The sequence below is a fragment of the Quercus lobata genome, chromosome 9, assembly GCF_001633185.2.
Source record: "Quercus lobata isolate SW786 chromosome 9, ValleyOak3.0 Primary Assembly, whole genome shotgun sequence".
Lineage (NCBI taxonomy): Eukaryota > Viridiplantae > Streptophyta > Magnoliopsida > Fagales > Fagaceae > Quercus > Quercus lobata.
The window spans coordinates 21840413-21868032 of NC_044912.1; the positions used below are offsets into that span (position 1 = coordinate 21840413).

The 27620-nt window shown below is 34.3% G+C and overlaps 1 pseudogene; it reads right to left on the minus strand.

The window, feature by feature from the left end:
• Positions 1 to 23997: 23997 nt before the first annotated feature.
• Positions 23998 to 27174, minus strand: LOC115961394 (annotated as a pseudogene).
• Positions 27175 to 27620: the final 446 nt, after the last annotated feature.

A 27620-nucleotide genomic window follows, 5' to 3' on the forward strand; every position in this document is an offset into this window, starting at 1 on the left:
ACTTTCTTCGTTCCCTCGTACGTGGTCTCCAATATCTGCCATGCCTCCTTGGCAATGGTCATGTGAGAAATCCGGTGGAACTCATCTGGAGACACGCCATAAAAATTAGCGTTAAGTGCTTTGCTATTAGCATTTAACGCCACAAGGGCTGCCTTATCCCATATGGATTTGGCTGCCTCTAGCGTTGTCCAACCTATTTCAACGGCATCCCAAACAGCCTCATCTATTGAACACAAAAATGCTCTCATCCGCACCTTCCAAAAGGCATAGTTGCTACCATCAAAATATGGTGGAACATTTAAAGATTGAGACCGATCCATCTCTATATGGGTTCAAGGATCACACTAAGTAATTGAAACCAATATAAGTGAACCCGCTTTGATACCAATTGAATGTTCAATGTGTATAAAACACTATGAACGTTTAGGCCCTCAATTTCCAAATTATCAATTCAAGCTTATTATCAAACAATTAATGTGTGGAATATGAACATAAGCATATAACAGAATTGATAAACAATCTCAACCAAATAAAATCACATCCACAGTAGAAATTAAATGGAAAATATTAAGGGAAGAGAGATGCAAACACAAGGACAATACAACGATGTGTTATCGAAGAGGAAACCGAAGCCCTCAGCGTAAAACCTCTCCGCCGCCCTCCAAGCGGTAAATAATCCACTAAAGAATCTAGTTGGGATACTTGAACAGCAGAAAACCCTCCAAGCCTAATCTACCCAGTGTACCTAAGCCCTCCAAGCTATTACTCCAACGAGGTTACATCGAACCTATTTATTCTTTAGCTTACCGGATTCCGCTATAGCCCATAGCATCAACCAATATGAAATTGGTCCCTTCCTAACTCTCTTAAAATTCTCTCTAGAAGCTCTTTACAATACATGGGTATAAGAGTATTTATAATGGTTTCTGTTTGGAATGCAAAAGGTCAGGTTTGTAACAAACAAAGCTGTCTGGAGACTTAGGCTCGCGACTAGAATGAGTCGTGAGTTTGAGTCATGAGCTAACTACCTGGCCAGACTGGAAGCTTTGTCCTGTAGTGCTCCAACTAGCATGACTCTTCAGCTCCCCTACATGCTTCACACGTATGCCTCTTTTGGCGACTCGCCAGTCGCGAGATTCAGTCACGAGGTCCTGCTTGAGTGAACACTCTTGAGCTTTTCTTCACACTCTCTCACACACTACCCTTACATGATTCCCACCTAAATACAGGGTTTCTAAATGCTGAATTACAAGCAAATTTGGCACGGAATAAAACCAACAAAATGATTTAAATGCTTGAAAATGTGTTAAAACACAAGAGCTGTTTAGACCCCTTAAATAAAAATTACGGCTCGATAGATTTTACGCTAACTTATACTACATGCAGAATAGAGTAAATGCGAGCAGATAAACAAACAAACTACTCTAAGTCATATTCAATATAACACAGCAAACTACTCGAAGTACTCCGTGTAAAACCTCTTCGCCGCCCTCCAAGCGATAATCGATCCACTAGACAATCAGCTAGGATACATGGCTTAGCAAGAGACCCTTCAAGCCTAATCTACCCGATGCACCTAAGCCCTCCAAGTTCCTACTCCAACAAGGCTTCTTAGAACTATGTCTTGTCTAGCTCTTCGGATCCCGCAATACGCCTGATTGCATCCGCCAAAGCATGGCTTCTTCCAATACTTCCCAGTAGCACCAAAACCTCACTGAACACTTTGAAAATGTGTGGTAAGTGTTTGGGCTATCAACCTCTTAATGGTATGGAAATGGAGAGGTAGGAGTTAAGGAAAATCCACAAGCAATTGTGTAGAGAATTGTGGGTATAACAATCTCTAACTCTCAAGGTTTGTGGCTAGAGTTTTCTCCCAAAAGCACTCTTCAACATCTGTAGGTAATGTGGGTATAAATAGTGTAGGCACAGAAAGTGTGTATCAGAAATGACAGTCTGGCAAAACAGAATGTTTCGCGGGTGTCTCACAAGAAGGCTTTACCTGCGAGGTACTCGCGAAAACAAGTTGTCTCCATCCTATCCTGACTCTTTGCATTCCAGTCATGTGCCAGGCACATGCATTACTTCGCGGGATGTTAAGTTGCAAGCTACCCGCAAAAACACTTTAGTCTTTAATGCCTTGAGTCTTCACACACTCTCTCTCTCACACACACAACCCTTACAAATAAATCCCATGAGAAATACAGGGTATAAAAGATTGAACATAATTACAATCAAATTTGGCACGTAATAAAAGCCAACAAAACACATAGTTGTAAATTACAACTTTACATGATTGAATAAATTCAACCTTACAATATCAAATCATGAAAAAAGATAATGAGTTGCAAAAGCCGTCGCACATGCTAGTATTTGACTAGGAAAAAGAGAAAGCAACTTGTAATGAAAATGTATGGTTCCCAAAAGCCAAAGGTTTACTCTTAAAATTGAAATATAAAAAATTTCAAGTATCAATCTCAAAAAGAGATGTATTGTTCTTAATTGATCAAATGTTATGAATTGTGTGAAGCTAGATGAAAAGCTTCAAAGTTATGTAATCAAGTTTTTGTGGGAGATCATATATGTTTATTTCTATAATTGAGATTGGTCACTCTACTTAGTGCTAATTGTGTATGTCTTGGTTGAATTGTTCATTGAAGCTTCATGTTAGACTAAGGACTAACACACATTTGGTACCCACCCACATCACACATGTCTTTGTTCAATGAAAGCCTTATTCATTTGTGTGATTGTACTTGATTAAATGTGTTGCACATACTCAAGCATATGTTGATTAAACACAAAAAGATTTTTGAGTATTTTAGTCGTTTTTGGAAAGTGTTTTTTTTGAAAAATTTCATAAAAATCCAAAAAATTTTCAACTCTGCTTTTTGGCGACTCACTTGCAAGTCATGCCAATTACGAGGCCCCAGTCGCGAGCTTACTCAGAAGGTTTCATGACTCCCTAGCGAGTGAGACCTCCAATCGCGAAAAACACTTAGAAAAATTTTCAAAAATTCTGGGTTTTGGTCATTTTCACGCCTCATTTTCACAACTACTTCGCAAGTTGAAGTCCAGTCGTGAGGTTACTTAGAGAGGTTCGCGACTTGCTGGTGAGTGGATGTCCCAGTCGCGAAAAAGACTTTGACAAAATTTTCAAAATTTTGTACAAGGGTTTTTGGCAACTCGTTTTGGTGACTTGCTCGCGGGGCATATGAGTTGCAAAAAACGTGTGTTTTGCACAAATAAGGTTAAATCTCAGACAGTTTTCAACAACTTTTCAGTTTTCCCTCGCATCACATGCATAACCCTTTGTCTTCTCTGCCTCTCCCTCTCCCAAAACTGCCATTTTCACTCACAAAACCTCCATTTTCTTCTTCAATCCTCCATCAATCTTCAAGAAAAGGTATGGGTTTTCTCTTATTTTCACTCTATTTTTAGTTTCTGGCCCTAGTTTTCTTGGATTTGGTGTTTATGTTGAGATATTGAAATATGGTTGTTGAATATGGGTTTTTGATGAGTTTGATATATGGGTTTTGTTGGGATTGATAGTATAATGCTTGTTTTACATGTTTATACTTCATGCTCAGACATTGTGTTATGTTTTGTGTTGTGGTGTGCATACCTTGTTTATGATAAAATGTCTTTTAGATGTTTTGTGTGTATTTTTGGACTCCATTGAGGGAGCAAATTGGTCTTTGCCCCTTTCGCGCAATAAATCCAGCATTTTGCCCCCTTTCCCAAACTAATTAGAGAAATGCCCCTATTTTGAAACTCGATTTTCTCAAAATCGAGTTTCAATTTAAACTCGATTTGTAGAAAATCGAGTATGGGATGATCAAACTAAAAAAGAACTTGCATGGAACACGAGATCATGGAGCTCGAGTTCCATTTAAAACGCCACTATAGGGCTCCTTGAACGCAGCTATAGGTAACTTAAAAATAAAAATAAAATAAAAAATTTGCATGGAACTCGAGTTCATGGAGCTCGAGTTCCATTTAAAACGCCACTATAGGGCTCCCTAAACGCAGCTATACGTATGCGGAGATCAAACTTGCTTTAAAAAAAAATATGCCAATGATTTCATGTTTTCACACATTGCCCCTTGTATGTTTTCATGCCCTAGATGCATACTTTTGCCTATGATGCACACATACACACACTTTTTGGCATGTTGAGTGAATAATGCCAATGATTGTATCATGATTTGATGATTAGCATCTTCACATGTCATTTTCTTTTGAATTACTTTTTAAATTCTAGTTTTCAGGGTTTTAATTCAAAGTTTATGTTTTGTTACTAACTTGTTGCTAATCAAGTTTGTTACCGCTTGTTTTTCATCTAGCTTTTTGCTAATTCATGAACTTTGCTTGAAAATGTCTACCTTCAAGAAGTCAGTTGTGAAAGGAGGTAGCAGTAAAGAAAAGGAACCAGTAATTGATCTAAGTAGCTTCTCCCCTAAGTCGAAGAAGACTCGATCTTCGACTGGAGTTTATGATGACACTTGCTTCAGATCATATGCTGCATATCAAGCATATCTGCATCACTTCAAGTGTGTCCCCATGTTGATTGAAAGGGTTATTGAGCAAGGGTCTCTTCTTGATATGAACATTCTGAAATGGTTCGCCTCTAAAGATTGGAACTACCTTCTGTCCAATCTTGAAGATCCTTATGAAGAGCTGGTGAAGGAATTTTTGCAAATGCCGTCTTCCCTGTGGATGAACTAAGATGTTGGGTAAGAGGAAAGGACTTCACAGTCACACCTTCCTATTTTGCTATCATTCTAAACATCAACAAGCTAGTATTTGTCAAGCCACTGGTGTATGATGAGTTGGAATCAGATAATGCCATATTTGCGATGCTCTCGGAGAAAACTTGGAGATATCCTCAAATGGGAAATCAATCGGGGTGTCATCATTATCTCCCGAATTGAGGTTGCTCATAACTATTATGTTTCACAATCTCTATCCTCTCTTAAGCACCAAATACATGAATCTTGGTTGGGCTTTATTTCTTCATGCTCACTGATGAAGAAATTGATATATGCTCACATATCTTCCAGATTTTGAGCAAGACTGCTGAGAGGATGGTCTCAAGGAATTGCCTTCCTTTTTGTTTCCTCATTTCAAAGATATTAAAGCTCAAAGAATTCACACATTCGAAGATAAGTACCCTCATCCTATGCAAAGCACAATCAACACTTGCACTCTCAATGCTATCATAGGCCACAGCCGAAAGAACGTAAAGGAAGAGAGTAATGCTCCTCATAGTGGTTCAAGCTCTAGCTCACACCCCTACGATAAGAAGCTGGACAACATAATAGCATTTGTGCAAGACATCAGCACCAAGTTATCCGGCCTCACATTTATCATGCACTCTTAACACACCTGGTTTGACACAAAGTTCACCTCTCTCCAAACTCAATTGGATCAAATTCAAAGGAAGCTAGAAGAAGATGATGACTAGCTATTCCATGACAAAAAGGGGGAGATGGTTCGTGATAAGGGGAGAGCAATGATAGGGGGAGAAAGAGCTAGATCAAAGGGGGAGCAATGCAATGCAATGAAGAGCAAGAAAAACAACCTACAACAAGCCTTTAAAATTTCTTTTCAATGCTATTTCTAGTCTATGTTCATATTTCATGGCTTATGTTGTGTACTTGACAATATTTACTTTGTACATTTGCTTTTGTAGCTATTTAGTACTTTTAGATTATGTTTTGCATTCTCTTTAGTACTCTTGTGCCATTATTTGATCTTGTATCCTTGATGCAATTACCTTAGTGTTCTTGCATCGGTTGAGTGTTGGACATGCAAATGATACTTTGCATTGAGCTTATTAGCTTGCATGTCCGGATTTTAATTCACCATGTGAATGTTCATTATGGTCACTATTTATAGTGCTTGTTTGAATTTATTCAGCCATATTTTAGCTTTATTCTATGCCAAATTTGCTTGTAATTTAGCAATTAGATACCCTGTATTTAGGTGGGAATTATGTAAGGGTTGTATGTGAGAGAGTGAAGAATTCAAGTATGTGTGCAATCAAGAGCATTCTCGCGACTAGAACTCGCAAGTGACTCGTGACTGATAACCCGCCAGAAGTGCCACACATGAGGGTCACAACAGCTGGAGCACTACAGGGCAAAAAGTATAGTCTGGCCAATCAATTATTTGCCGACTGGAACTCACGACTTGTCCCAGTCACGAGTGAGTTGCCAGAACCCTTTATTTTGCAGAAAAATCACTTTTCACATTCCTTCACATACCCTATTAATTACCCTTATACCTACAAAATGTAGAGAGCTTCCAGAGAAATTTTTGGGAGATAAACCCTAGAGAATAACAAGATTGATTCATCCACAATCTTATACCTTTAATTCTTAAATTCCTCTACTTTCACCCTCTCCATTGTCATACCCTTGAGAGGTCCTTTAGCCAAATCCTTATCTCACCATACCTATATCAGTAAGAAGGTTATTTGGTGCTTGGGAAGCAGTTAAGAGAAGACTAATTCATTTAGTTCATGCAATGGGCTTATTGCAGGATCTAGAAAGCTAGAGAAGACACGGTTAGTCTTAACCTTATTGGAGCAAGAAGCTTGAAGGGCTTAGGTGCATCGGGTAGATTAGGCTTGGAGGGCAGCGGAGAGGTTTTTCTTCGAGTTCTTCGATTTCCTCTTCAATAACACGTGCTGGTGTTATTTTTGTGTTTGCATCTCTCTTCCTTACTCTTTTCCTTTTAATTGCTGCTGTGGTTGTGATTAATTATGGTTTAGAGTGTTTTACCAATTTGGGTATAACTTGTACTTATCATTCCACACATATATTGTTTGAGTATAGGCTTGTGTTGGTATTTCTAAAATTGGGGGTCTAAACATTCACTAGTGTTTTACACACCAAGTGAACTTTCATATATATATATATATATATATAAATGTCTTGAAGGGCGAGATCTGGCAAAAATCGCGAGAAGGCCCTCGCCGTTCTCCATCTTGAGCTGACTCGTCTAGTAGTGATGACAATATTGTGTCAATTAGTGTACAAGTTGTGCGGACCCTTCAGAAGCACTTTAACCAAGGTGGTGATAACCCTACGCTCCTTAGGGGCATATATATAGTACATAGCACCAAGAGTTGATGTTCGGTGGAGACAGCCAATGCCTTATCTTAGTCTCGCACTGGTTTAGGAGGCAGTTCTTCATGGTTCCCTTGGACTGAGGAGGAAGGAGGCCTAGGGGACGAGGAGCTAGATGATGAGCTCATGTTTGATGTAGATGCTAACTTCGAGGCCAATGACAGGGCCAAGCTTGGTGCAAGCACTCTTAGGTGCCGTAATCATCGACCAAGGTTTCCGCCTTGTTTGTCCAAGGCCGAGGCCTATATTGGAAAGGTCGATGACAACATATATATATATATATATAGAGAGAGAGAGAGAGAGAGAGAGAGAGAGAGAGTATTCACCTTTTTGTGTGAGCAAAATTTGGATTGAATGGAAGAGAAAATCACAAATTTTATAGTAAAAAAAATGGGAAGAAGAAGAGTCAATATAAAAAGGAAGATGAAGAGACAGAGAAATTGTAAGGTTAAGGTATAGAATAATAGGGACATAAAAAAGGTAGAAGTAAGGAAATGTTGAAGAATGTGTAATTGTAAGGTGGGAAATTAGTAAGTAGAAAAATAATTTAGAAGGAGAGAGAAAATATTGAAAATAGGTTAATGATATGGCACCGATGTGGCTCAACAGGAGTGTAGTAAATAACATTAAACACTATACTACTATTTAAGGGGCTTCCCCTGTTTGGATTCCTCATTTTCATGGTTCTAAAATGCCCATATGTCCTTATATTTAAGTAGAGACAAAACTAAAGGACAATCTGGTAAAAATACAACTCTAACTCCTACTAAAATATTGCCTTAAAAAATAGGGTCGCTCTCTTATTGATTTTTAAATTGTTTTATCTACTTATAAATTGGATTTTCAAAATAAAAATTATATATATAAAATAAATAAAAAAACTTTTTTTTTTTGCTACAAAATAGGAACACTAAAAATAAAATAAAAAAATCTTATTGCACACATGAAGTGCGTGTGTGTATATATATGTGCTTTTATTCTCAAAATTTATATAGAAACTGAAGTTATTTAAGTGTCCCGAAATGACTTCCTTTTTATACGTTTGAAATTTGAAATATTAAAAAATAATAATAATAACTAATAAAAAATTCACATAGACCACAACTTTTTTTTTTCTACTACTTACAGTTAACTACATTGGATAGTTGTGAAAATAATCAAATTGATTGTGGTCCTAAAATTTTTATTTAAATATGGTCATATGAGTTACTCTATTAACTAGTGTACATGGAGGAAGATAGAAATATATATATATATATATATATATTTTTTTTTTTATGCAAATTCATTGGTTAACTAATCGAGATAAGGAAAAAAAAAATTAAACAATAAAAAAAAAAGATTTGACATAAATTAAAATCTGAAAGCTCGAAAATGTGTTGAAAACACAAGAGCTGTTTAGACTCCCAAAACAAAGTTACGGCTCGATTGATTTTACACTAACTAAATACTAAGTGCGGAATAGTGTAAATGCGAGCGGATAAACAAACAAACTACTCTAATCCATAATTATAGCAACACAGTAGTAAAATGGAATATAAAAGAGTAGGGAAGAAAGATGCAAACACAAGATAACATGCCGATTTGTTATCAAAGAGGAAACCAAAGAACTCGGCGAAAAACCTCTCCACCGCCCTCCAAGTGGTAATCGATCCACTAGACAATCAGTTGGGATACATGGGTTAGCAAGAGACCCTCTAAGCCTAATCTACCTGCTGTACCTAAGCCTTCCAAGCTCCTACTCCAACAAGGCTTCTCGGAACCGTGTCTTGTCTAGTTCTTCGGATCCCACAACAAGCTTCATGTTGCATTTGTCATCCTTGGCTTCTTCCAATGCTTCCCAGCAGCACCAAATCCTCACTTGACACTCTGAAAGGGTGTGGTAAGTGTTTGGGCTATCAACCTCTCAATGGTATGGAAAATGGAAATGGATAGGTAGAAGTTGAGGGAATCCACAAGCTTATGTGTAGAGATATATGGGTATGATAATCTCTAACTCTTAAGGTGTTTGGCTAGAGTTTTCTTTCAAAAGCACTCTTTAACATTTGTGGATAATGAGGGTATAAATAGTGTGGGTACAAAAAGTGTGTATCAGATAGTACAATTTGGCAGAACAGAATGTTTCGAGGGTGTCTCGTGGGAAGGCCTTACCCGCGAGATACTCGCGAAATACAGCTGTCTCCATCTGTACTGACTCTTCGCATTCTAGTCATGTGCAAGGCACAAGCTTCACTTCGCGGGATGCTTAGTTGCGAGCTACCCGTGAGAAATCTTCTGGCTTCAATTGCTTGAGTCTTCACACACTCTCTCTCTATCGCACAACCCTTACAATCAAATCCCACAATAAATACAGGGTACAAAAGATTGAATAAAATTACAATAAAATTTGGCACGGAATAAAAGCCAACAAAATACATATTTGTAAATCAAAACTTTAGAAAATCCATTAAGGGGTTTATATTAACATAATGTATTTTAATAATTTCTCTAATCGGGTCAGCAATATAAAAACTCCTTATAGACAAGTATCATTATAATCCCATCTACTTTTAGATTCCAATTTGCTCATATTGATACCTTTATTTGATAGATTTTTATTAATATTTATTGTAAGCTACGTCTGTGGTTATTTAGGACCCTTAATTTATGAAAATTATTAACATCTTATAAACATATTATTATAATATTATATATATATATATATTGATCGTATTTTAACCTATAATGTTCATTTTATAATAATTTTATTAAACTATATAATAAAGTTTAACAATTGAACTAACTGAAACCCACGTTGGTTATTATAACATTTATGCTAAACATTTTTCTCAAAGTGAAGGAACCAGCAAATAGGAAAAAAGAATCCTATTGGCATTATATGTGGAAGTGAATAGACGACCTCTAACACAAGCATTCGGTGGGACAAAATGGCCTTATGCCCTTTACACCCAAATTAATTAGGGAAATGTCCCTCTTTTATCGAGTTACAAAACGCCACCATAGGTCTTTAAAAACGTTACTATAAGTTCTTAAAAACATCACTATAAGGCTTAACTTGATTTTGAGAAAGTCAAGTTTCAAAAGAGGGGCATTTCTCTAATTAGTTTGGGAAGGGGGGGCATAAGGCTATATAATTTGGGTGAAAAGGGCATAAGGCAATTTTGTTCGCATTCGGTGGACCATTATGACAATATCTGCCTTAATATCAATCTAATCCCTTATTTACGCTTACTTGTTTGTGTTTTTTCTTCTTCTTCTCCTTTTTTCTTTACTTTTCTTTTAACAAATGGATCTTCCAATGATCCTCTTCTCTTGTGGCATTTGGTTCCTGCAATCCCATCTCATATTCCTTCAACATTGACTTGACTATTGAAAAGATGAATAAAACTTCAAAAATCTTTTGCAATGGTCAAGATGACAGCATGTTCCGCACTTTCCCATGGGCCGAGCCCAAGTTCAACGTCTGTTTAGGGTAAAATCCCTCATGTTATTGTAGTGAGAAAATAAGGCAAAAATAGCCTTAATTTTTTAACTATATAGCTAAACTGTCCTATATTCAAAATTAAGGTTATATTTTAGCCATTTTCCCTTAGAAAATAACAGTGAAAACAATAATAATAAACTCTATTATCTCCTCTTCAACTCATTAATCTATCAAAAAAAGAAAGAAATATATAGACAAATCTGTTTCTCTGTTTCATGACACAAATTTGTGGACATTTCTAGTTCTGAAGTACACACTCAAATTAATTTTTCAAAATTTATGTAATTTTCAGATTTTTAGAATTAGAGTTACTATTTCCATAATTTTAGGTATTTTTAATGTTGTTTAGTTAAATTAGGATTTCAAATGTTTTCCTTGCCATCCTAGGTTTTGCTTTACTATTTAAATGCATTGTTGCGGCCTTTAGAAAAATTCAGATTATTATTAATAAAATACACTTTTTTTTTTTTTTTCTTTCCTCTGGTAGATTTCAATAAATTATGAGCTTGTGGATTCAATGAACCCTGCATAAATAGCAATTTAGTTTATATTTCCCAAGGAGAGTATTGTGTGTAATTTTTTCAGGCTTCCATGACACCATTTATGCTTACTTGGATTTGAAGCTTTACACTAATTTATGAACAAAACATAAAAAATTGTTCATGTTTGGAAGACTAAAAATTCTATTTAAGTTCCAGCTAGTGTTCCACTAACTTTAAATATTGTTGAAGTCCCACCGCGCGACTTTGGTTATGGATTTGGATCTTCCATAGACTTTGAAAATTATGCTCTTTCAGTGTGAATTGAAAATTACAGATTTCAGAATTCAGAATTTTTTGTTGCGCACTCAGGCTAGTATAAATTAAAGACACTATGTTTGTTGATGGTTTTCTTCGGGACCATTCCTTCTGTCACATATCTAGGCAGGATAATGCTTTAGTGCATGCCTTAGTTTGGAGGACCCAGCAAATAAGAAAATTGGCATTATGAGTGGAAGTGAATAGATGAACCTCTAACACAAGTATCACGGTGAGCATTACCACAATAATCAGTCTCAACACCAATCTAATCCCTCATTTACGCTTACTTGGATTGGACGCTTTACATTTTTTTACATTATCATCTCTAGGCCTCATTTTTTCTAATCCCTCATTTTTTTTTTTTACTTTTTTTACTTGGATTGGATGCAATAATTAAAACGACTTTGAAGTAATATTGTATAATAAAAGTTGATAAAAGCATATTAATTCATTCTATATTGTTGATTTTTATTATGTGGTGTAATAAAAAACTTCATTACAATTTTTTTTTCTTCAATGCTTTGTTATTGCGGTATGGTGACACTTGTTATCATCATTAGTTTCTCCATCTTCAACGTTTGGAGTTTAGTCCGTCCATATTTGTTCAATTTTTGAGCTTTCATCACTTTTTCCTTTTGTTGCATCATTTGTGTTAATCACTAATGAATTGGCACCGGGAAATTCTTGATTGGATCTTACAAAGTTTGGATTTTGTCACTAAGATTTTTTGTAGGTATTTGCATTTATACTAAATTTCAATGATGTGACAGTTTTTTGTAAATGTTTTTTTTTTTTTTTTTTTTTTGTTAATTTTGAAATGCTGCAGCAAAAAGTTTAAAACAATTGGTAAACCATGAGCACAAATTTGTCTAGATATAAATCTTAGAGTTTATACGATATATTAGACAATGCACAAAGTGCTGCAAGTCAAAATACAAGAAAAAAGGAAGCTGCAGATTCAAAAATTCGAAACATGCTAGGTTCGACCGATAGAGAACAAGGCTCAATCGATTGAGATGTGAATTCTGCAGATTTTAATTTTGGCCAATTGCTCATCAAGCCCATTAAATGATTAGGGTTTCAAATCTATTTCACTAAATAATTAAAGGAAACCCTAAGGCACATTTCATTGAGACTTTGGAGGTGCTCTTGTGAGATCTAAAAGGTGTTGTTCCTTCTCCTTTCGAAGTCACAATTGAAATTTCATCTACATATTATTAGAACCGGTAGATTTGAAGTTGCTACAACAAGGTCATACATAACTTATGATTTAAACCTTTAAAGGTGGTCTTGTAGTCATAATCTGGAGAGTTTGTGTTGCTAAACCCTTGAGTAGGATCTCAAAGTAAAAAACATGGGTGTTTGTGCAAAGAAAATTCAGATAGAAGAGTCCGTAGAGTCGAAGCTGCACGTGGTTGTGTTAATAAGTTCTAAATGAGGTAGCTTTAGATTTAGGGCTTAAATCTATTGGAAACTTTCATTTTATTATAGTGGATTTGTTTATTTTGAGTATAGCTAAGTTAAATCCTCCCTAGGTTTTTACCTTAAAACGATTGGTTTCATTGGTTTTTCTATAATCATATCGTTTTGTTATTTATTTTCCCGCTGTACATGATATGATTTATTACTATTTAACGTAGATCTGAATAATAAACCCAAGTATCAACTAGATAAATTTATTAGGTTAAACAAATCTAGTTTACAGGGTTCTAAACAAATAAACATAACCACTAAAAGAAAACAAATAGAAATTAACCAAAATCTGAAAAATTATATCCAACACCCATTAAAAAAGTCGGATTCCATTTGAATCACGAGGTGGATTAAATTGCTTCGATCTACTATACACATTTTGATTTGTTTCATATATAAAGAAATCCTTCCATTTTAAACTCAGTGACAATCCACAATATATACACACATATATATATATATATATATTGATATTAATGATGACCTCCAACCCTAAGACTTAATATCAGCAAACTATTAATTTTTTCTGTTGGGCTTGCTTCTTCTTTTTATTTGCCTTTTTTTTTTTCTTTTTTTTTTTTCTAGATTTTAGATAAATAAAATTTGTTGTTGGACCTCTTTTTTTAAAGGGCCAATGATATTGTTAAAGGATGCCAAGTTTTAATTTTGTTGGGTTCAATTCCTTAAATAAAATAACTAAAAATATTTTAGGGTTTTATTTTTAATTCATGATGGACAGTTGAAAAATATTTCAAATAATATATCTAAATTTATTTATTTTTGAAGGTGAAGGTGTTCATTCGAACACCCTCACCATAGCGTGGGGAAGTACACACAAACTTTGTACTTATCAATTACACCATCATGGAAGAGCGAAACAAATTATAATTTTTAAAGATACATATGAAAATGAATATAATTCTTTACAGCAACAAAACATTAGAAATTCCCTGATTAGATCGTAATTTGAGATGCTTTATGATTCAATGGTTAAGAAGGTTGATCTTAACTCGTTTCTTGATATTTCAAACCAATTGTATAAATGAAAATGATGTATTTAATATTGAGGGCCAGTGGCTCAATTTCGAACCAAAATTGAAAGGAATTTGAGGGAAAGTTTTTAGTTTGATTCGAGAAAGTAGGATATATGAGAATATCCTATCTTGGAAGTGGATGAATAGAGAAAGAATATGAATCAAAGAAGATATGTCTTTAGAATTTCACTTAAGCGAAATTCAGTTCTGCTCAATGGAAGAGTCATATCACTTGAGCAAACTTAAATTTTTCTCAAGTGAGATCACATAATTTATTATTTTTTCTTTAGAGAGATCACCAAAAAAATTAAATTTATGAATTTAGGACCTTTTTGTCCAAATTATATTATTTTAACCGCTCACTTTTATTATTATTATTCAATATGAGATTTCACTCACATTAAAGCCTCATTCAAATTTGGACAAAATTAGCATCCAATCAAATAATGTACATATACAGTTAAATTATGTTAGAATAGAATTTCTATCTTATATAATAAAAAAAAAATCCAAAAATAACATTTAAAAATAATAAAAAATACCAAGTCACTAAAACTGCTTGCATTGGATTGGATGCAAGAAAAAAACCCGAACATTTCATGTGATTATGAACAAAGAATCCAGTGATTTTTAAATTTTTTTGTCTACACGAATTTTTTGTATTCTTTATAGACGGCTCATTTGAGTTAAAGAAGTGCTAAAACTTCTATAAACTCATATTTAGACATGGCAAAATGGGTTAGAATTTTCTGATCCGACCCAACCTGACCCGACCCGAAAAATACTTGACCTGAACCTGATTTTTTTTTTACCTGCAGCAAAAACAAGTTGACCTGTGATCCGACCCGTGTTTTTGCGGGTCAACCTGACTCGACCCGAACCTGAACCATTGTTTAAAAAACTTTTTTTTTTGGTAAAAAAGAAAAGAGTAAAATTAAGACAATTTGGGTTTAATTGTTTATTGTGAGCTTTAAGAAAAAAATTGATACATTTACATAACTGCATTCAAATTAATTGAAAGATAAATGCATATGGTTGAGCATTCTGTAATGAGTTAAGATTTTTAGATATCAAATAGCAAAGTACATGCCAAGATAATCTGTAGAGTTAAAAATATAGATTTAAAATTGTAGACATGTGTAAGAAACATTCATAAATGTGAAAATAGTGAAGTTAAAGTATCAAATTAGCATAAATTATGAATGCTTAGACTTATTTTTTTAACAATTTATGTCCAAAATAAACGGTTTTTCAAAATAAATTATGATATTTCCTAGAGTATGTGTTGCTTAACAATGATATGATATTAGTAAAAAATACCATGTATAAATAAGTAAGCATTCAAACTTTAATGTATATCTCAAATTGAAATAGAGTGTCAACCACAATTGATAATAGATTATAAAATTAATTTTCAAGACTGTAAATTTCTTATATGTTTTTATTTTTTATCAAATGAGTTATCCAATAAGTCATTTGTAATTTTATTTTATGTTTTGGGATGTTGATATTGTGTAGAAATAAAACTTGTGTATTTATTTTACTTATCTTTGTGTTATTTTCTTTTAGATAGCAATGCTAGGATTTATATAATTTTAAAATAATTGAATAAGTATTAATAAGTTTAACTGAGTTCATTCTTAATATAAGTTGTAAATTCAAAATAATGCATTTTACATAAAGTAATTTGTTGTATAACTTTTCAAATGACAAATACATGTTGTTTTCTTTATATATATATAAAAAAAAAAAAAAAATCATGTGAAAAATACGGGTCAACCTGACCCAACCCAAACCCCTTTTTAACCTGCTTAAAATAACCCGTTTTTGACCCGTGACCCGCAATCCAATTGATCCGACCCGACCCGCATGTTTTGCCATGTCAAATCATATTGACCTTTTTTTTATTTTTTTATTTTTTTTACTTTTTTATGTCATGAATCAGGTAAAATAGCATTGATAAGCTCAGTTGATTTGAACGTATAGTTCTTCCACAAATTTGAATTGGAATAATCGTGGAAACTACAGTGCCGTTCCTCTCAGAATTCATAATAATATATAAAGAGAGGTCATAGGATGGAATTCTTAACTGCAAAATGGATGTTAAGGCGTCCATTAGGGTTATCATAATTTCCATGCTTGTGTTTTTGTTTCTCTCATCCGCAACCGTGGTTGCCGAACCCGTACTAGGAATCAGTAAGTTGTTTTCTTCATTGTGTACGTGTATGTGTTTGAGCATGAGTCTGAAAATTCCTTAATGCAAACATATCTTCTTAATTATTAGCACATACGTAGTGCTTATATATGTATTTTCTTTGTTATTTTGCAGAGAAAAACAGTAGCTGGAGAGCAATTATCTTCCAGATGAAAATGAAGGCCCCCACTTGGCCTTCAGAGCATCAATCTCCAGGACTAGGTGCTCCAGGCGGTGGTAAAGGAAAGTAATAATATACAATAGCGGTTGTAGGGGAACTGTTGGTGGCAATAAGAACTTATGTATATTTAATTCGATTTAAGATCAAGTTGCGGATCTCATGTACTTCTATGCGATTTCTCACATGTCTATGACTTTTTATAATATTTATATTTTGGAAGTCCAATAAATAGATTTCATAATGTCATTTCTCCCCCACTAAATTTTGTGTTAATTAAATATTACTTACTATTTGATGAATAAATTCATTAAAAGATTTACATTTAAACATTTTATTATGAGATAGTCATTGATTTCTCATTATTTTGATATTTTACACTCTTTATTTCTTGGATAAATTTGAGTTACAATAGGAAGGAGAATTGGATCTTTAGACATGTCCATTGAAAATATCAATAAGGGTTAGTTGAATCACAAAACTCTTAGGACATCATATATTCATATGCACTAGGATCATCAACCAAACCCAAACCAATCATAAACCTTCAATATTTATGCAAGTTTCTATTATTTCTTGTGCTTTGATCTTGTTTGACTATTCCAATTAGTTCAAAAACACGTTTGTATATGGTAATATAGGGTGATTTAGGATCAATGTTAGTTCCTTTTAGTTCGAATGCTCATAGGTTATCTTATACTATTCATATACTCAAAAGCTTTTTTTTCCCCCAAAAATCCCTAGAAATTAGATTATCATTTTTTTTTTTTTTTGGGTGAATAACATGTTTTGTGTTTTTTCATTAACATGTTGAATAAATGGATGTCATGACATGATGGTGGCCATCACAATCTAGAAACCGATTCATCGAATCGTAGGTGCTTAACACTTTCACACCTAGTAATTTACTCTTTGATCTTAGATTGATGGTCTATAAACTAAAGTCATATCGAACATTATTATCATTGTTTTATAATTAAGACTTTAAGCTGTGTAATTTCGTAAATCGTATCTAGAACCTAGGTCATGTAATGTTCTAATTATATCCAAATTGATATAAATTACATTTTTTATCCATAAAAAGAGGTTTTTTTTTTTTTTTTTAATTTTTTTTTTTATTGTATGGTTTTGTTACTTTGCCAATGACTTAGAATAAGTTGCAACTCCAAATATATCACCCTTGATTTACATGGTATGATATACAAAGTCAAACCGCCATTCTGAGTGACAATTAAATACAATATATATTCAGTAAAAAAAAATACTATATATAAGTATATAACCCTTTTACATCTATTATCTATCTATTTATCCATCTATTTATAATATATTATAAAAGTTAGATCCCATATTTGGTGGATGTACACAATGATTAGAAGTGACGCAATCTTCTATCCATTTAGAATGATATGGACAAATAGTGCCACATGTTAAGTAGCAATTTGTCTATAGCATGTCACATTTGACATGTGGCAACACATTTAATCCTAAATTAATGCTACATTATAAATATTTTGTAGTTAATACTATTAAAGGTGATGGTGCTTGTATATAATATGTACTCTTTTATATATATATATATATATATACTATTAACATGTGATCATTTGATAAATTAACAATGTAATTATAAAATAGAATAAATTTATATAATTAGAGATAATCCCGAAATGGTACGTCAAAATATTTCGTTTCCCTAGTCAAACCGAAACAGTTTCTGGTACGGTATTGACTCCCTTGATTTTTTCTCTACAATAATACAATGACACATCATCTTTTTTCAAATAAAAAAGTAAGCACGGATACACATAATTATAATCCCATTACAAACTCACTCACCCAAATATTTAATAAAAAAAACTGAAATCTGAAATCCTTTGAAAATTGTCGACGATGTCACAACCAAAAAGTATCTCCGTGGAGTTCCTACCATTACCTGAGATGGCCAAAAAATATGTTCCATGTACTGTTCACTGAAAAAAAATTTCAGCTTGGGAAGTTTATCAGCGAGGAAGGTTGGGTCAGACCCATGTTGAAATTGATAAAAGAAGGCAAAGTAGATGGCCAAGTGAACGTAGGTTTTGGTGAACGTAGGAAGACTCTTGCAGATTGTGTAACTTGGGCAATTGAGTAAATGAGTCTTTGTTAAACTTAATGTGTTTGAAGACCTATTTCAATAGAGACCACTGATGCACCTTTGGGTCAAAATCATGATTGCTTTGCCAATTGTGCTCATGAAATCACTTGAAAAAGATTGGCTTGCACGAGAACTTTGAAACTTGGTTAAGAAACAAACCTATATAATAATTTAACAATTGTGTAACATATTACATGTGTTCCACCGAATAGGGGCATAAGGGTTTTTTTTTTTTTTTTTTAATATTCTTAAATATGTTCAAATTAGTCAACCGATTATGGATCCAAATATATATACAATTTCCAAACCAGACAGACACATAAGAAGCACTGGTTTGAACTGAAAAATTTTTTTACTCTTTTTTTTTTTTTTTTTTTTTTTTCCCTTTTTTATTTACATTATATATATAAAAAATTAAAAAAAAAAAAAAAAAAAAAAAAAACTACTGAAGTTGCAAACTTTTTTTTTTTTTTTTTCCAAATTGTGTAGCCTCTCAGTAGGCAGATCAGATGCCTACTTCTTCATTTTATTTTCAAATTGTGTATGTTGGGGTTCATTTGAATTCCGGTCTAATTTCGTTACTATAAAGTTCATTGTCAAAGTAAACCAGCAACTAAACCATGGTTTTAAAGAAAACATGAAGAAGATACATTGTACGACTTGTAGCTTAGACTTAATTTAGGGGTGGCAAAGTAAGCCCAAACCCATTTGCCCACCCAAACCCGCCCACTCTAATTAAACCCAAACCCACCCAATTATTAGTTGGGTTAAATGGGCATCAATCCAATTAGACTCAATAATTATTGGGTTTTAACTAAAAGCCCATTGAACCCCATTTAACCCAAAAACAATATACTCAAATTCAACCCAGCCCTTTCTACCAAAAAAAACCCAACCTTAGACGTTTCAGGGTTTCAATCACGTTGGTTAGTTTCCAGAACTTTCCCTGTTCATCTCCAAAACTTTCCCTCATTTCCTCGGCCTCCAATCACGTTTTAGTCGGAAACCCAACAGCTTCAGCATTGAAATTTTCTCAAAACTCAAATCCCCAAAATTGAAATTTACCAATGTTATGAATACCATTTCAGAACTCGTTTCAGTTTGTCTATTGGAATGAAATATTTTGGTACCAGCTTATTTCGGCATACCGTTTTAAACTGTTTCGGATTACCACAAATAAATAAATATAAATATATAAACATATAATATAATTGATTTAATATATTTACTTTTTAAAAAAATTCTCAAATAAAGTTAGCATTTGGTTATTAAAAAATCATTTGTTGCATTTTTGTAAATAAAGTGGACATGTTGACTAAATTGTAGCTAAGAACATTCTTGAAATTTAACTTTTCCCATTTCTCAAACCCACCCACGTGAACCTCTCCATCTCTTTATCACCTACTCCATTTATTTCCTTTGTCTCACTCACTTCTCAATGTTCTTATTCAAGAGTTTCAACTTTCAAAAGTCTGGAGCCTCACCACTCACCAGTGCTCTGTCTCGATCTCTCTTCTTTGTTCTATTTTTTGTTTCCTCTAATTCCTTCTTTCTCTGCTGTGTTTGTTTCATTTTGTTCTTCATTATTGTTTTTCATTCTTGTGTTTTTTCTTCTCCGTTTTAAATAGAGAAAAAGGTAGTGGAGTTTTTTTATTTTATTTCTTTTTCTGGTAAGGCAGTGGGTCAGACATGAAATTCAGGGGAAAAGGCCAAAGATTCATACAGGCCGAATCATTAATCTCAGTTGGTATTTACCGAAACGGACCAAAACTCCCGAAATAGCCCGAAATGGGCCGAAATTCCACCCGAGGTAGAATAGGGGTGGTTGTTGTTTTGGTTTACTCATCGGTACGAGATATTCCGGCCAAAATGGAATAGAATTAATAACAATGAAATTCACTAATTCAACATGGAAAGTTCAGTCCCGCTAATTCAAACCTCAACTTCTTCGCCCCCTAGCTTTTCGTAAACCCTGACTCTTTCTCTCTCTCTCTCTCTCTCTCTCTCTCACTCTCTCTCTCTCAAATTCTCGTCCTCGATGATCAATTCGCCACTCTGAACTGCAATTTCCTGTACCAACCTTGTTTTCTAATTATTAGATTTTTCATGTTTTGAAATTTTCCCTTGTTTTCTTCGCTCCCAAACAGAGTCACAACACTTTTACTATCTCTTTAGCGTGTTACTTTGGCTAAGCACGTTGTTTATATTACAAGCAAATTTGTATTAAATCTCTGAAAGACTTCGCATTGTTTTATTATTAGACGCAAGCTTTGCTCTCTCTCTTTCTTTGCAATCAACTCGGCAATTGATCATGATTTTCTCAAGGTCTAGTGAGTTTTTTTTTTTTTTTTTTTGAAAGTTTCAATTTTGATGTCATTTCTAGATTAGCCAGAAGAATTTTATGCTCAGAATTATATTGATCTTTATAATTGTGGAAATGGGTCACCTCAGAATTTTATGGGTTTGGCTTCTTTGATCAAATTTGATTACTTCTGCTCAATTTTTATATCATTTTTGGATTAGCCAGAAGAACTATACTCAGAATTGTGTTGTTCTTTGTAATTGTGGAATTGGGTCACCTCAGAACTTAATGGGTTTTGCTTCTTTGATCAATTAATTACTTCTGCTCATTTGATTGCTAGTTCTTACATGGTTGGATCATGGAATTCTAAAACATTTTTTTTTTTCTTTTTGTTTATTGTTATTGTTATTAAAACTTTTACAATTCTAATATGCCACTGAAATTGCATTTTACCTTGGATAATTTGGCTTTGTTCAATGTTGATGACTTGGGGGAGTTGCTATATTTGTACTTAAATTTTTTGTGGTATTAGATTTCTCCTCCTCCTTTTATGTTACAATGCTCAAAAAACAACTGAGGTTACCTTGTCTCATGGTGCTCTTACTTTATCAAGTTGTCATACATTTTTAATAATTGGCATAATTTTGGACACTCTGTTATAAATCCTATGTAATTCTATGAATGAAAATGCACAAACAGGATCTCTGAGACATCCTAGAAGAGTGTTTATTTGAGTGGTCAGGTTTTAGAATGGTTCAAAATGCTGAGGTTGGTTTTTTTTTTTTTTTTGGTTTTGGTTTCCTTTCCATTTTAGATATGGATTCAATGAATGAAGAAAATGATGATGATACTGTTTCAAGTGCTCCAAAAAGAATGAGATGTAGGACTTCTTCTATATGGTTGGATTTTGAAATATTACCTAAAGGTTCTGATGGGAAAGAGAGAGCAAAGTGTAAAAATGTCAAAATTCTTTTGTTGCCGGTTCTAGTGGCACTACTTCTTTGTTGCGTCACAGAGAAAAATGCCTTGAGGTTGACAATCAAAGTGTGTCTCATCAGCCTTTAGATCAAGCTATGTATAGGGAAATTGTTGCATTGGCAATCATTAGGCACAATTATCCATTCTCATTTGTAGAACGTGAGAACAATAGGTTGCTTCATTGTTTTTTGAATCCTGATGTTAAGAGTATATGTAGGAACACTACAAAATCGGATGTGATAAAAATATACAGGAGAGAAAAGGAAAATCTAAAGCATGATTTAAAGTCAATTATTGGGAGGTTTTGCTTAACATCCAATTTATGGTCTTCACCTAACACTGATGAGTACATGGTTCTTATAGCACATTATGTTGATGAACACTGGGTGTTGCAGAAGAAAGTTTTGAGTTTTTGTCATGTGCCAGGTGTTATATTGGTAGAGAGGTTGTTACGTTTGCTGAAAGAATGGGGCATTGAGAAGAGGGTATTCACCATTACTTTAGATAATGTTTCATATAATGATACTTTGGTGAGTCATTTAAAGAGACACCCTTCTTTTAGACCTTATTTACCTTATGGTAGTGAGTTCTTTCACGTGCGTTGTGGTGCACACATATTAAACCTTATCGTACAAGATGGATTAAAAGTCATAAACGAGGTTGTGTATAATTTACATGAAAGTGTTAAATATGTGAGAGGTTTGGATCATAGGAAGTTGAGGTTTGCTCAATGTCTTTTAGAGCTTCCTTTTTTGACAAGTAAGAAAGTACGCCAAGATGTCTCAACAAGATGGAACTCAACATACTTGATGGTTGAGACTTGTCTTAAGTATCGAGATGCATTTTCTCACTTGAGTAGGATTGATAAATACTTTCTCAATTGCCCTTCAAAGGAGGAATGGGAAAGGGTGGAGAAGATAGCAAGGGTTTTGGAACCATTTTATGATATCACCAAGCTTTTCTCTGGGACAAACTACCCCACAGCCGCTTAATGATGTTTTCTACTTCAAGTTGTATAATTGTAATACATTATACATCTGCAGATCACGTGATTCTTTAAGCCCTTAATACACATGTGTGTCAGAAACTAATTGGAAGTTAGTGGCGTTAGTTATTTTGGTTAGGAAGGTTTTTAAATTCGGTTTTCTGATCTTGCTTAAGCTCTCTTGCTCTGTTTCTAAAAGTGTATATAATAAGTAATAACAGCACCTTGTCAGCAAAATTACTCAGCAAGTTTCTTGCACAATGGCTCTTTTAAAAACATTTTTTTGTTTCTCTAAAAGAGAATTATTACAAAAGGGCCATACGAAGCCCAAACCATAACTAAAAATTTTCCAATTGCATTTTTTTTTTTATAAACATCAGTTGGATATAAATGACTAAAACCAAGATCACAATCTAATACATTCGTAATCTCTATTTTACATTTGGGGTCCGTTTGGATTGAGCTTATTTTTGCTGAAACTGAAAACTGAAACTGAAAACACTGTAGCAAAATAATTTTTAAATATGTGAATAGTATCGTGGGACCCATTTTTAATGAAAAAGTTGATAAAAAGTGAAATTTGTGGGTCCGTGAACAGTGCACGAATGCACTGTTCACAGTTGATTTAGTCCAAATGTGCGGCTAAAGTAAAAAAAAAAAAAAAAAAAAAAAAAAAAAAAAAAAAAAAAAAAAAAAAAAAGTTTTCAGAAAACGCAGCTTGGATTCAGCGAAAAACGCTGAATCCAAACGGCCTCTATATAAGAAACTATATTTATTCAAATTTATGCTGCTGAAAACAATTGTTTCTTTAAGATAATGTAATGCCTAGAGTACTAATAGATCTTTAATTGCAAGTATTAATAAATTGCTTTTGGTAACACAGATTTCTGGGCACCGTGATGATACGTGTTTGATTGGTTTGGTATGCATTATAAAGATTCCAAGAGGCCGTTTGGATTCAGCGTTTTTCGCTGAATCCAAGCTGCGTTTTCTGAAAACTTTTTTTTTTTTTTTTTTTTTTTTTTTTTTTTTTTTTTTACTTTAGCCGCACATTTGGACTAAATCAACTGTGAACAGTGCATTCGTGCACTGTTCACGGACCCACAAATTTCACTTTTTATCAACTTTTTCATTAAAAATGGGTCCCACGATACTATTCACATATTTAAAAATTATTTTGCTACAGTGTTTTCAGTTTCAGTTTTCAGTTTCAGCAAAAATAAGCTCAATCCAAACGGACCCATAATCTATATCCTTGCTGTCCTAGACAAACTGTGGACGGCTCTAGGAAAGTGCAGTTCAGATTGATAACACTTGAGAGACCATGTGCATAGTTGGTCTAGATTCTGGATTAGCATGCAAGCATGCCATTGCCAACTTTACGATGAGTATCAATAGATTCTCAACCTCAAGAGTGGGAGGCAAAAGGCGTATGTCTAACAAATTATTCAATGATAAATTCTCTTCCACAGTTGAAGCAGATAGAATTGAAATGATTTCACCAGGATGTCTTCCTTGGATCACTTCAATAGCCAAAACTCCAAAGCTAAACACATCGCACTTCTTAGTTATCTTCATCGTATAAGCAAGCTCTGCAAACAAACAGAATATAATCCCAATGTGTTCGTATGATGTATGCTCTACATTATTTTAAAAATTAGGTCTATTACCTGGTGCAACATATCCATAAGTGCGAGCAAATGAAGTCCAATTGGATGAGTCTTGATTTGGATGCTTAGCTATGCCAAAGTCTGAAACATGAGCCTCGTACTCTGAATCAAGCAAAACATTTTTGCTTGATATGTCCCTATGAACAATTGGTGGTGAGCAATCATGGTGCATGTAAGACAAAGCGTGAGCCACGCCTTTGATGATATTCACCCTCTTATTCCAGTTCAATTCTTTAGCTCCTCCATCATTGGTTAAAATTGTGGCCAAGGTACCCCTTTCGAGGTACTCGTAAATCAAAAAAGAGAACTGTGAATGTGAACAAAAGCCATGCAATTTTACAATATTTCTGCCGAATTTCTGTTAATGCCCTTATCTCATTTAAGAACTCTTTCTGCTGCGCAATCTCACCATCACAAAAGGATCCGAGTTTTTTCACTGCGACTATGACTCCTGATTTTAGATTGGCTTTATAGACGGTTCCACTTCCTCCCTTCCCAATGCAAAACTTAGCATCAAAACCCTGGGTTGCATCTATGATTTCTTGGAACATCATTCTTCCATCAAAACTAGATATCGTAAACACCTCTTTCCTGTCCATGTCATTTGTTTGGTTGGTCTGTGGATCTCTCCTTTTTCTTTGTAAAATGATGAAATTTATAAGGAATACCAATACAAGTGAAAGTGCACCTAGAAGAGGGAAAATGATCTTGCGCCACTTTTTTGAAATATGTTTTCCTACCACACAGGGTTGCAGTCCCGTAACATTTCCACACAATCCCTTATTATTCCTTAATGCTTCTATGGGAGCATTTTGAAATGCTTTACTATTAGGAAGAGGACCCTCCAACTCATTGTAGGATATGTCAACATCTAAGAGCCCATGCATTTCTTCAAATGCAAATGGAATGAAACCAAAGAGTTTATTGTGGGAGACATTCAACACCTCCAAACTCTTCAATTTGTGGATTTGTGAAGGTATCTCTCTTTCAAGCAAGTTATGACTTAAATCTAGCTGTGACAAGTGTGGTAAATTACATAACTCAACTGGAATGCCTTGGCTAAACTTGTTGTTGCTCATATTCAAGTAATGTAGTTTCAAAAGGGCCCCCACATTTTTGGGGATGGAGTTGGTGAATTTATTGGTGGATAGATCCAAATACTCAAGATTTGTTAACAATCCAAGCTCTAGAGGTATATCCCCAAAAAGTTGATTTCCATTCAACATCAATTCCAACAAGTCAACTTTCCAAATTCTTTTGGAAGCTCCCCAACTAACTGGTTAAAAGACAGATCAAGTAATTGGAGTTGAATTGAATCTCCAATTACAAGAGGTATGCCACCAGTAATATTATTCCTAGCAATACGTAGGGCGGTTAGTTGTGAGCAATTGCTCCAATTGTGTGATATTTCACCGTAAAGTCTGTTGTAACTTAGGTCCATGAACTTCAATTTACTATAGACCCCAAAATCTTCAGATATGTTTCCAAAGAGTTGGTTTCTTTCAAGGTGGACTCTAGTTAAGCTCATACAGTTTCTCAAGGTTTTCGGTATTGGACCTATGAGATGATTGTCGTTTGCAGTAAAGTTTTGAAGAGATCCACTTTGACATAAGTTTTGTGGCAAGATACCAGTGAAGTGGTTTGTATCTAGTTCCAACACAACCAACTTCATCAGGTTTCCTATCTCTTGAGGAATGGGACCAGAAAGTTGGTTATCACGGAGGAATAAAGTTTCCAAGTGACTCAAATTACCCAAGGAAACCGGAACAGTGCCATTTAACTGATTTTCGCTCAAATGAAGATTGGTTATAGACTTCAAGTTTCCTAATTCTTTAGGGATGGTGCCAGAAAGTTGATTGCTGAATAGATATAAGAAGGTTAGGTTGCTGAGAGCACCTAACGATGAGGGAATCGGGCCAGAAAGATTATTTTTTTGAAGACATAAAGAGTTGAGAGACTTCAAATTCCCTATTTCTGGAGGTATAGAGCCAGAGATTTGATTTTGATATATATACAACCATATCAGCTGCTCTAGCTTTCCAATACTTGAAGGAATGGGACCTGTTAGACTGTTGTTTTTCATGTCAACATCAATTAAATTGGAGAGGTTTCCAATTTCTGAAGGAATGGAGCAAGAAAGTTGATTATTACGGAGGTACAAATAAGCCAAGTTGCTTAAATTACCTAATGAATTAGGAATGCAGCCATGGAGATCATTGGCATGCAAAGAGAGGTAAACGAGTGACTTTAAATGACCTATATCCAGGGGAATTGAACCATTTAACCGATTTTCACCAAGGCACAAGGCCTCAAGATTGGTTAGCAGTCTAATCTGTGGTGGGATTTCCCCTGATAACTTATTAATGGACAGGTCAAGATATATGAGTTTGGAAAGGCAGCTAATTTCAATAGGAATTGTACCGAAGAGTTCATTCATGCGGAGATCAACATATGCAAGGTTGGGGAGAGTCAGGAATGAAAATTCATGGAGCGTACCTTTCAAGCCTGAGTTAGTCAGACTTAATGAAATAACACTTCCTGCTTGGTTGCATGTAATGCCGGACCAACTGCATGGGATTGAGCTTGTATTTTGATTGTTGGAAGAATTGGTTGCATTATGAAGGAGAGTCCACGAAGTCAGGGGTGATTGGGTATCATTTTGAATACTGGCTTTCCAATTGAGAAGAGCATCTGCCTCTGTCTCTTCAGTTACAGAAAGAGAAGCAGCACTAAATGAGGAGTGTAACGTGGCCAACAAGACTAGAGTAACGAGGTAAACGACCTTTCTCAAGCTAGAAAATGGCATGGTTGTGTTTTACAACTTGCAAGCTGATTCAGAACTCTATCTTACTATGTCTACGGTGCCCCAATTATTTCTTACTCACAATTTATAGGTCTAAACATCTGGATGCGGTTCTGTTAATCAATTTTCATTGTTCCGTTTTGTCAAATATTAATATTTTTCCTAGTTAATGGATGGTTTGAAACAACGATGATCATTGACTTTGACTGTTCTTTACGAGAAATTATTGTATATCCACCTGGTGGAGTCCTCCCCACAATCACAATGGGTTTATGAGTTGCTATATTTGTACTTAAATTATTGTATATCCACCTGGTGACTTCCTCTTTACTTTTCTAAATATTCTTTGGTTCACTATGATGTCATATGAATGAAATTACTGCTATATGTAATGATTAGAATGTACAGGTGGTAAAATTTCCAAGAAAATTACTTTTGTCTTGCTCTAC